Genomic DNA, 12978 nt, shown 5'->3' on the forward strand with positions numbered 1-12978 from the left:
TAGAATTTTTAAAAAAAAAAAAAAAAAAAAAATATATATATATATATATATATATATATATTTTTTTTTTAAAGCATGTACTGTATGTATGAATAAACCTAAATAACAGAAAAATAAAAAAAGAAAAGCATCGGGATGAGGAGACAGACAACTCATACAACATAGCTTTAAATCAAATTCACCTTTATTTCTCTCTCTCTCTGTCGCTATCCAAGTTTCTATGTATTTACTGGACAAAGTATTAAAACTGTTAGAATGAACAAGCCAGGTTCAGTTTCATCAGACTTGTGAGAAAGAGACAGAGAAAGAGAAAGAGAAAGAGAAAGAGAAAGAGAAAGAGAAAGAGAAAGAGAAAGAGAAAAGGCAAGAGAGTTGAGTGTCCTTCTGCTTTGATGAAGCTGTGACAGACACAGATGGCTGCCTGGTTACATCCTAACTGGCTCACATTGAAGGCGTCCTCTGCATTGGCTCACCTCTGATTACCACTCTCAGAAAATAAATGTGTTTATCAGAGAACATATGAAGGAAAGTTGGATGCATACACTTATGACTAGCCTAGCAAAAGCTCAAACACTGGGAACTTTTAAATGGAACAGTGAGTCATAATTTACTCATTGTCATGGCGTTCCAAACCAATATGACTTTCTTTTTTTCTTGTGTGGAGAACAAAAGGTGAAATTTCTTCCTCCTGTTGCATTATGCTGAAGAAAAGTAATATCGAATAGCATGTGTAAACAATAACAGAATTTTAATTTCAGGGTAGACGTTCACTTTAAAACGAACCGCTCAACATCCCTGTGAGCAAAACATCTAATTATTAATGAGATCTCAAATGCTCTGTTTGGAAGACAGATGCTAGGACTAGGGGAGTCTTTCCCATCAATACTTATTAACCTCTGGCTAATCAAAAGCTAGCAAGTTCTGTGAAAACCAGTGTAAAAGCACTGTTAAAGTGGTTGCTCATGTCTCTTACCTTCAGTATAACATCCCCAAGGTACACAGAGCAGTTGGTCATGTCAGCGACAAGTTTTTCTTTTTTGTGCTTGTCTATATCTGTTATTCCCACAGCGTCTTCTTCCATCGTAGACATGGAACAGGAGAAATGTACACATAATAAATATGGGATTATTTTGCATATTTTAAAAAGCCTTATTGCTACCAGCATGAAGCTTTTAAAGCTTCTCATATATTTTTATAAATAAACCATAGCCCTGGTGAGATAATCAATGTCAAACCGTTGACAGATTCCCCCCAGCTACTTCGGTGTTTGACAAATCTCAAATGATGCTTCCCTGAAGTTCATTAAAATTACACACACACAAAAAACCCTGAATAAAATAACAATTTAAACATGTTTCCTGCCATCTTGCAATAGCGCTGATGGAAATGTTGATCAGCTAAATTTCCTTACACTGTACATTTATGCACTTGAAGAATACTTCTGCATTGGCTTTAAATGGCCCACAAATGAGCCCTTGGATTCCTCCAGTGAGGGGCTACTTTAGCAGAGGTTGATCGAGGGTGTGCCCACAAGGCATATAATGTACTTGAGGGTTACTGGGGCTCTAATCACTAGAGAGAGTGATGCTGGAGGAGAGGTGTGTGTAGTCTCAGAGCTGATGAGCTATTCACTGCCTGTGTACTGCAGTGAGGGAACTCTCTGACCTAGTTGGGTATTGCCTTCAGTGCTGCTGCTAATGATTGACAGATTCCCCCCAGCTACTTCGGTGTTTGACAAATCTCAAATGATGCTTCCCTGAAGTTCATTAAAATTGCACACACACAAAAAACCCTGAATAAAATAACAATTTAAACATGTTTCCTGCCATCTTGCAATAGCGCTGATGGAAATGTTGATCAGCTAAATTTCCTTACACTGTACATTTATGCACTTGAAGAATACTTCTGCATTGGCTTTAAATGGCCCACAAATGAGCCCTTGGATTCCTCCAGTGAGGGGCTACTTTAGCAGAGGTTGATCGAGGGTGTGCCCACAAGGCATATAATGTACTTGAGGGTTACTGGGGCTCTAATCACTAGAGAGAGTGATGCTGGAGGAGAGGTGTGTGTAGTCTCAGAGCTGATGAGCTATTCACTGCCTGTGTACTGCAGTGAGGGAACTCTCTGACCTAGTTGGGTATTGCCTTCAGTGCTGCTGCTAATGAGTAGAGATGTCACAGGCTGTTGCCCACATCCCAATTAGCCCTGCTTCTACTTCAAATCAAGGAAAACTCTGTTTAACAGACAACAGAGCTGCGGTCAAAGATTCCATGAGAGGTTACTGCAGATTAAAGAACTGAGGATATCAGAATTCCAATGGTTCACAATGGCTGATAACAAGCAGGTAATCACAGCCGTGCCGTTTTCAAAACAGCATACTTGTGAGTGAGATACTGCTTTTATGTGACAGTTTAATAAACTTACATTCAGACTAAATATTCCAGGTTATTTTGTCTGTGTTTGCTCCACCAATGAAAATAGTTCCAAACAAATCCATGGCAGAATTAAGCATTTACTGTATCTGACACCAAGATATAATAAAGGGTCATTCATGAATGATTCGTTCACTTTGTGTTACTCAAATTAGAAGACGCAGTTCTGTTTTTTTTTTATAATTTATCTTTGGCTGAATTATAAAGGTTTCCTAATTCAGAATATTGCACATGTGAACATGCTTTGAGAATTTGGTATCAAAATATAACATTGTAATTAAACTCTGCCCAAATAAACAAATTGACTTGAAAAAAGATTTGCTGAGCGAGATTCAAAGATCAAACCAGTAAAATGATTTGATTTTCCCATCACTAATAGAGTAGTGGTGTTTTTCGTCGCTGAATTAATCAGGGTTTTTGAATAAATTGGTCGAGTGAATGATTCAATTATTTATTTATTTAAAAAAAAATATCCACCCTGGAACACGTAAACAAATTAAGAAAAACAAATGTGAGAACTTAAAATCGAGGAAAACATTGTATATTGTTAGCTAACAAAAAGTAATATAAAAATACTAATACAAAATAACTTTTTACATTGAAATTTATACATGAATTAAGTATATTAATATTGTTGCGGTATTTACATTTTTGCTATACCAATTGTTTTCTGTTCTGGATGTGTTTTTAAAAAATTTTTTTATAATGTAGTCTTTTTCTTTGCATAGTTTTTAGCTGATCTCACACTATACTTTTCATTCCATTGACGCGCATGTGAATGAAGAGGTGCAAAATGTGAATTCAAAGTTCAAGTATGGTGAACTCTGCCCTGAAAATTTGTAATATGTGAAGACATTTGACCAATAGAAGATCAGTGTAGCTTTTTAGCTGAATTAAAAGAACACAAACTTTAAATCTGTTTAAATTGCGGTAAAATGAAGTAGATTACATGTTTTTATTTATATGTATGTATTATATGTTTTTTTTAAAAGATGCCGGAGAATGTGTACACAAGTCCAACTGCAGATTTAGTGTTTATTTTGTGACAATGACCAGCTGACCATATACTGTCTCTTATATATGTTTCTGTTAGCATTTCCCAGCTTTCACTATAATGTGCAATTATGGAGAGAAAACACTGCAGTCAGCCTCTTTGTCTCCTTTGTCTCCTGCACTGCACAAACCTCTCTCCTCTCCTAGAGGGACCCAGAGAGAAGAACACTCGGAACAAAAGGTTCTCTCCCACTCATACACACAAACTCAACCAAAAAGCACACAAAAGACAAACAGAGCAAACAAAGCAGCAAAATGTACATATCTTCCATGCTGTTTCATGGTTTTTATCAGATATGGCACACCAGGAAAGCCGCAAACTACGTTATACTTAATACAAAATTAAATCTTGGCCATGTATTGATGTTTTCACAAAGCAATTAATTCTGATTTATTGTGTTACTTGCTCAAGGATCTACAATAATCACCTTGAGAAACTCTAAATTGCCCTGTCTATTTTTAAAAGCATTCCACATTCAATGCGCCTCTTTAACTACAAATTAGTTTGTTACAGCTGCATTGCAGAAACTGAGTTATCGGCAAAACGACTTTACCATAATAGGTATGAGGGTATGAAATGCAAAACTGATCCAACTATGTCAAGGTCCGTAATGCAGAGAGAAAACATCAATAAACAGTAGGTCTGTGCCCTAATATGAGGAATGTTGTGCAAGGCTTACATATAATGGCCTGCTGCCGCTCCCAGCGTGAGTGTGGTTATACATTCAGAGATCCAATAAAATGATCTTTGATGATAAGCAGGCATTCTCAACCATATTCTGCACTATTTATTTCCACCAAGATGCTTAGAGGTTAGATTTCATTCACTTCTCAATAAAACTTATCTGAGACACAAATAAGGGCTGAATGCAGAAAGAGAGGGAGATAGGCAGCAAGAGCCCCAGTAGTTTTCTTGGCTTTTTCAACTTCAGAGAAAGACATAAAGATTAAAGGGCGTTGTACAGTTGGCCATTGGAGACCACCACAAAAGCGTAAACTCTCTTCCATCTCTGCTTCAATGATGTATTATGGGGAGATCCTATAGTTTCCTTTGTTCAAAAACAGTGGGTTAGTAAAGAGTTTTTTTAAATGCTATCCATTGTGAGACTTTTGTGTTGGTGCAACACAGCATGCATGTGCCATAGGTGGGTAAAATGGTCTAATCATTATTTGTTAAAATATTTAAATATGGGTCAATGATACACACACACACACACACACACACACACACACACACAGACAGGGTATAGAAAAGAATCGCCACCTTTAAAATAATCACATTTTGTTGCTTTGCAGCCTGAAATGAAGACAGACACAGTTTTTGTTTTATCCAGCTGTATTTAATCAGTGCAATTTATAACATCCAAGTGAAAGATATAATACCAACATGTTAGAAAAACAAAAAAACAAAAACAAAATCATGGAAAATGGACTAAAAATGCATATGATAACAATATCACAAATTCTCCACAAATGTGGCTTGTATGGGAGGGTTGCAAGAAAAAAGCCACTCCTTAAGAAAGGCCGCATGCAGTCACGACTGAGCTTTGCCAAAACGCACCTTGAAGTTTCTGAGGCAGATTAGACTAAAACTGAATTATTTGGCCTCAACACCAAATGAAATGTCTGGCAGAAATCCAATACAGCTCACCATCCAAAATAAAAGCATTCCTCCAGTAAAGCATGGAGGTGGTATTTTCCTGTTATGAGGGCATTTCTCAGCAGGAGGGACTGGAGCACTTATCAGGATAGAAGAAAATGGATGGGGCAAAATACCGTCAAATTCTTGAGGAAAATCTGCTGCCCTCTGCCAGAAAGTTTTCATTGGGAAGAAGGTTTACCTTCCAAGATGACAATGACCCAAAGCACACAGCAAAACTGACCAAGGAGAAAAAGGTGAATGTCCTTGCATGGCCTAGTCAGAGCCCAGACTTAAACCCCATTGAAAATCTATGGAATGACTTGACGACTGCTGTCCACAAACGGTCACCATCAAATATATCTGAACTTGAGCAGTTCTGCAAAGAAGCGTGGGTAAATATTGCAAAGTCTAGATGTGCAAAGTTAGTAGAGACAGAGACATATGATTATTTTAAAGGAGGGTGATTCTTTTCTATACCCACTGTATATATGAGTGTCAAGTTTTAAAAAAATGTTTTATTAACTTTTGTATTTATAGTGGTTTATGGTTTTGAAAACAATGCCATTTCATGAAAGGTTTAATTTAATGAATTATGTGCACTCTTAAAAATAAAGGTTCCAAATGGGATTTTTTTCACAGTAAAATATGCTGTAGAAGAAACATTTTGGGTTCTCTCAAAAAAACTTTCAGTGACCAGTTCTTAAAAGAAACATTTTAATAATCTAAATAATCTTTTTCCAACATATTGTGCAATGCAAAGGTTCCATGGATATTAATTCTTTATGGAATCATAAATGCCAATAACGAAGTGTGGTATAAACATCAAGTAAAAATACCTGTGAATACAAACAATTTTAATAATTATTATATGAAAAAAAAAATACAAAATTCTCAGTGTTAAAAATATTTTCCAAAAATATCACAAATTATTACTTCATTACATTAATTTAGTTTCAACCTGAACTAACCAAAGGAAGCAAAGAGACTTTTTATTCAGAAATTAAAATCCATATGAACAAAAGTAAAAAAAAAAATCATAGAAAAGGTGGATTCAACCATAGAAAAAGTCATAGAAAAAGTGGGTTCAAAGTGGATTGTACAAATAGCTTTTTTTAATGTATTTTTGAATACATTGATAGTCAGGACAAAAAACTGTCATTGTCCATATTTCATGTTTAAAATAATATCTTACATATTAATATCTCTACCTAGCAGTGCAATCGGGGCATGTCTTTCTTCATGCATGTCATCTGTGCATGAGACGCAACAATCAATCGTCAATCATGTGATAAATGGTTTCCCACGATTGTGAGTGCTGTGCAAGTACATTTATGCTGCCTCTGTGCCTTGAAAAGTCTGTGTAAATTATGTGTGTTCGTTTAATGAGATCACACAGAGGAGTTCTTGCATTAAAGCTCAGCTTTTGCATTTAATATTCGAAAATTACACTCTCAGCTCACGCTGTAATGCTCCAGGGATGTTTTTCCCTTGACGCCACCTTCCTCCTCCTCTCTCTCTTTTTTTCATATGAAGCATTTTCTCACATTCTGTACTGGGTCTCACCATCACTTCAAAGGCCCTGATTGTCATTAGCAGAGTCTGCGTTATGAATATTACATCTGTGGTGTGAGGCTGCGCTGTACCACAGAACCTGCCTCGACAACTGCATCAAATATTTAACTAGGTGACTGCAGGCATTCTTGTGTGTGTGTGTGCGTGTGTGCGTGTGTATGTGTGTCTGAAAGAGAGTGGGGGTGGCTTTGAATGAAGGGAGGGTGTTTGTGGGGGTCGAGGGTTTAAGTTGTTCATCATTTACATGGGAGTGCTGATCCTGACAGCAGCCGCCACCTCATCATACCACTTAGGGAAATGAAAAGAGCGAGACAGAGAGAGATGGTGGCAGAAGGTTAGGGGACAGGGAGGAGGGTGGGCCGAAGGGGTTAGTTTTAATCAACTTGCTGTATCAAGCTTACTTATGCAAACAGGCCCCTGAGTGAATGAGATGAGGATGATATCCCTGACAGAATGTCAAACAGTGCTGATATAAACTGATAGTTGAGATGTGAGAGTAGATGTGTACTTCCGTAACAAATGAATGTAACGGCCAGGTTAATCATCCACACATCAATCGGACCAATATTTGGTCATTTCTAGAAGCAAACATTGTACTGCCATGCATAATGTGATAGATTGCTTCTCGTCTTCAGTGGATATAGAATCTCATAGACTATCATACAGTTTGGAATAATTACATTTTTATTTTATGTTTTTGAAGTTTCTTATGCTTACCAAGTCTGCATTTATTCGATCAAAAATACAGTTAAAACGGTAATAAATAGTGAAATGTTACAACACTTTAAAAGTGTTTTCTATTTGAATACTTTTTAAAGTGTAATTAATTCCTGTGATGGCAAAGCTGAATTACTCCAGTCTTCAGTGCCACATGTTCCTTCAGAAATCATTAAAATATGCTGAGCTGGTATGCAAGAAACAGTTGTTATTATTATCAATGTTGAAAACAATTGTGCTGCTTAATATTTTGCTGGAAACCGTCATTCACTACGATTCAAAAGTTTGGGGTAAGCAAGATTTGTTTTTTTTTTAATAATATTTCATTCAGCAAAGACACATTAACTTGATTAAAAGGGACAGTAATAATATTACAAAACACTTACTGGTATATAAACATTTATAAAAAAAAATTATAAAAAGATTTATAATGTCACAAAAGATTTCTATTTCAAAAAAATTTGTTGAAACTTCTATTCATCAAAGTTTTCGAATTGGTTATGCAAATTAGAGTGTTTTTTGTTCTATTTAGTATAAATGATACTGTCAGATTGATTGTTCCTTCACTTAACACCCTTCCATTGTTTTTGAATGTGCAAAAATAAGCTACACTTGTGAAAGTAGCTTCTCCAGCACTGTATGTAGTAGGCTGAATAGAGAAACAGGAGAATTCATGTGATCCATTCCACAAGGAATATACTTTGAATCTGTGATGTGCAGGTTTGTGTTCTAGCTTTAAAAACAATCTACTATATAAACTACATGCATGTTAGTGATAGCTACTGTATATTAAAGTCTGCTCTATCTCATGCACTCACCTTTCTCCAGAAAAAAACAAAATCAAAAAGCAAAGAAATTGGGTCAAACTCCAAAGCAGAAAGTGAGGCAAGAATGAAAGTGGAGGCAAGGCAAGGGATACAACTGAATTTGTGTGTAGTTGGGAACTTTAGTGAATCTCGTTAATTATTTTCAGAGTAATTTGGTTGGTTGCCTTCATAAATTGAATGTAATGAAATAGATGAACAAAATGGCTTTAGCTGAGGTTCTTACATTTTAATACAAACGCGTGACAGCCTCGACTATGAAGATCATTTACAGTGTCAGGAGTCATCGCTGACTGTTTCCCTGAGGCAGTTAATATGCCAGATGTTGTTGTAAAACTGGTGAAATCTGTCAGCTAGATGATGCTTAAGCTGCTTCTCTCTGCACTCATATTACATTAACTCTGTGACTGCTCTCTTAGATCCCTCACTCAGCATTCTGGGGTTTCAGAAACAAAATAAAAAATAAAAATAAACAATTAACATACAGAACTGTTTACAATGCCAGTTAAACCTAGACAAATTACTACAAATGGTTATTTATAGTAAATAAAGTAATATAAAGTGCTACTTTATAATTTCTGCTGAATTATTTAAAGCAGGGGTGCCCAAACACAGTCCTGGAGGGCCAGTGTCCTGCAGAGTTTAGATCCAACTTGCCTCAACACACCTGCTGCGAAATTTCTAGTATGTCTAATAAGAGCTTGATTAGCTGGTTCAGGTGTGTTTAATTGGGGTAGGAGCTAAACTCTGCAGGACACCGGCCCTCCAGGACCGAGTTTGGGCACCCCTGATTTAAAGGAAGTATGTCTATAAGGAATATCTACAGTATCTATCTATATACTTATACTAATAATTTACTAAAAATACTAATCATTTTTATAGTTATTGTATAATTTTATTATAATGCTAGTTAACTTTTATTCCAACATCAACAACAAAAAAATGACAAAATGTAGTTTCCCATGATTATTTTCCATGGTCTCTCTGACGATTAGGATTAACGGGAATTTTTAACATTTATTTTTCATTTTTGTTTTAATTGTTTATTGATTTATTTGCTGTGCCTTTCAGAAGCATCTCCTTGGCATGTGAAATGAACAACACTGGGGTCAGATCAGGTCAAATATTGTTTACAATGCCAGTTAAACCTAGACAAATTACTACAAATGGTTATTTATAGTAAATAAAGTAATATAAAGTGCTACTTTATAATTTCTGCTGAATTATTTAAAGCAGGGGTGCCCAAACACAGTCCTGGAGGGCCAGTGTCCTGCAGAGTTTAGATCCAACTTGCCTCAACACACCTGCTGCGAAATTTCTAGTATGTCTAATAAGAGCTTGGTTAGCTGGTTCAGGTGTGTTTAATTGGGGTAGGAGCTAAACTCTGCAGGACACCGGCCCTCCAGGACCGAGTTTGGGCACCCCTGATTTAAAGGAAGTATGTCTATAAGGAATATCTACAGTATCTATCTATATACTTATACTAATAATTTACTAAAAATACTTATCATTTTTATAGTTATTGTATAATTTTATTATAATGCTAGTTAACTTTTATTCCAACATCAACAACAAAAAAAATGACAAAATGTAGTTTCCCATGATTATTTTCCATGGTCTCTCTGACGATTAGGATTAACGGGAATTTTTAACATTTATTTTTCATTTTTGTTTTAATTGTTTATTGATTTATTTGCTGTGCCTTTCAGAAGCATCTCCTTGGCATGTGAAATGAACAACACTGGGGTCAGATCAGGTCAAATATTTTTGTTAACTGCTCTATCCTTCAATAACAGCCTCTTTATGACAGGTTTTACAGTCTGTACTGAAATACGCAATTACAAACTTTTCAAATCAGACTGACAAGATATTTGGAATGGTATCTCTTTATCTCTTGATATTTATTATCTATTTATCTTATAAATGATAAACAATGGATTCTAAAAGAATATTGAACATTATGCATATGATTTGCCCTTGGATAGAAAGAATTATACGTTTATTAATTTTCTTTATAAATAAATAAATTTTTACTTTACTAGTGTTATACTTAAAATGTTCTATGTAGTCTCCCAATTAAACAAACAAAAATTGGAATGAATATGTTTTAAATATAATATATTTGTGTATATTTGGAGGAATAGTTTGACTTGTTTGATGTTTTCATAGTACAGTGAACTCCTACAATATCTCGAAATGTACAAGGAAAATTTGATTTCCAAGATGTTAATGCATCTTATACATCTAATAAAAAAGGAAAATAAATGATTTGGTACTGAAGGGGGCTACTGAAAGTCAAAAAATAAAAACAGATGTAATGAAAGAGAGAGAGGGAGGTTCCACCATTTCCATCTGACAGTATACATGAATTATTTCTCTTTAGAAAGTAGAAATAGATTTATTTGAAGGTAAAAGCCAAATAGCTAGAAGCGCTCTAGGTTTCATGTTTTCTTAATGCAGGACTATTTACTGAAGTTGATGTCAGGTAAGCTAAGAAGCTCCCCAGGCCAGTTTCAGAGCCTGTGTCTAATATTAGACCCTGTCTAATAAAGAGAGCAGGTCAGGACCATAGGTAAACATATAGCTCCCATAATTCCCACCGAAGAGGACACAGGGAGCAATAAGATGTGCTATAATGGTAAAAAAGGGGAAAGACAGAGACAACAGAGCTAATAATCTCAGTATTGCAATGAACATGGTGAAAAAGCCCATCCATCTTTTGGTTTGGGGTCAGTGTACTTATGCTGTCAGACAAAGGGTCATTGTGAGAAGGGATGGGTATGTGGTTAGGTAATGTTGCCTTTGTGACAGCCCCTGGGGCAAATATGTTTCAAGTGTGTGCCTGTGTTTATGTACCTCATTTTTCAATTTGGAAACAAATGTGACACATTCTGGAAAACATATATGAGCTTTGTTTTTACAGTGCAGGTACAAAGAATATCTGAAAGTCTGCTACTTAAAGGATTGCCAGAAAATGTATTATTTGACACACCTTTTTTGTTCCAAACCCATTTTACTTTCATTCTTGCGAAAAATACTGAAGATGGACTGTGCTGAATTTTTATTTTAATTTTTTTTTTTTACAGGGGCTGAAGCTTTCAGGCTTCAACACAGGACACAAAAGCCCCATAAAAACAAAGATGTTGTATGACTGCAGAGGACTTGGAATAAAGCACTTGAGTCATGTGGACCACTTTTATGCTACTTTTATGTTTTGTGTCCTTTTTGACGCTTAAAAGCTTTAGTTTCCATTCATTGTTACTGCATGGAAGCAGCAAGAAAAATAGTCTTTAGCATTTCTTCCTTTGTGTTCTGACTTCTGAGGGACTCACACAGGTTTGGTATGACATGAAGGTGAGTAAATATTGAAAGGAATTTCCATCATTGGGTGTACTATTTTCTTTGAAGACACAAAACTGTTTCTATATGTCTTTTTTTCTTGCTATTGTCTTTTTATGTGGTCTCAAAGATGCATAGAGTCACATGGCATGTCCTGCTGACCCTACATTTATATCTAGATGAGAGTATGTGAATCTTTTGATTGAATATTGTGTCGATTGGCTGAACTGTGTGCCGTTAAACTTACATAATCATTTCAATAGTACTTCAGTGAGTCTCTGGCTTAAATAAATGTGAACCACTTAAATATAATTCAGTCACCACTGATCATGGCTCACTCCTATAGTGCTAAGCTCCTCTGCCAGGTCTTTATACTCCATTCAATCAACTTCAATTACAGCTCATATAATCCAGGAAATCCATTTAATGGCCTGATGACAAGATTTTACTGAATTTATCCCTTAAATTTAAGGTTTTAGAATTTAGTCCAGACAACTTAAACAATGTATTCTCAAAAAATACTGCACATTATGGACATGATTTCCCCTTAGAAAGGGAAACCATAATATATTTTTTTATCAGATTTTTTCAGAATTCTTTAATTAATAGAATGTTTTTACAGCATTACACGTCTTGACACTTTTCATCAATTGAATGCATACTCGCTGAATAAATGTATTCAATTTAATCTTACTGAATATAATATAATGCATTATATTATATTATATTACATTATATTATATTATATTATATTATGTAAGGGATAATGTACATCCAGCTGGTTGTTATCGCAGAATAACCCCTGACAGGGTGATTCGCGTCGGGGTCTTGTATCAACCTGAAGGGTGTTATTCAGCGATAACAACAAGATGTTAATGCATCTTATACATCTAATAAAAAAGGAAAATAAATGATTTGGTACTGAAGGGGGCTACTGAAAGTCAAAAAATAAAAACAGATGTAATGAAAGAGAGAGAGGGAGGTTCCACCATTTCCATCTGACAGTATACATGAATTATTTCTCTTTAGAAAGTAGAATAGTAGCCAAATAGCTAGAAGCGCTCTAGGTTTCATGTTTTCTTAATGCAGGACTATTTACTGAAGTTGATGTCAGGTAAGCTAAGAAGCTCCCCAGGCCAGTTTCAGAGCCTGTGTCTAATATTAGACCCTGTCTAATAAAGAGAGCAGGTCAGGACCATAGGTAAACATATAGCTCCCATAATTCCCACCGAAGAGGACACAGGGAGCAATAAGATGTGCTATAATGGTAAAAAAGGGGAAAGACAGAGACAACAGAGCTAATAATCTCAGTATTGCAATGAACATGGTGAAAAAGCCCATCCATCTTTTGGTTTGGGGTCAGTGTACTTATGCTGTCAGACAAAGGGTCATTGTGAGA

This window comes from Sinocyclocheilus grahami, unplaced genomic scaffold (assembly GCF_001515645.1).
Source record: "Sinocyclocheilus grahami isolate Dianchi unplaced genomic scaffold, SAMN03320097.WGS_v1.1 scaffold187.1, whole genome shotgun sequence".
Classification (NCBI taxonomy): domain Eukaryota; kingdom Metazoa; phylum Chordata; class Actinopteri; order Cypriniformes; family Cyprinidae; genus Sinocyclocheilus; species Sinocyclocheilus grahami.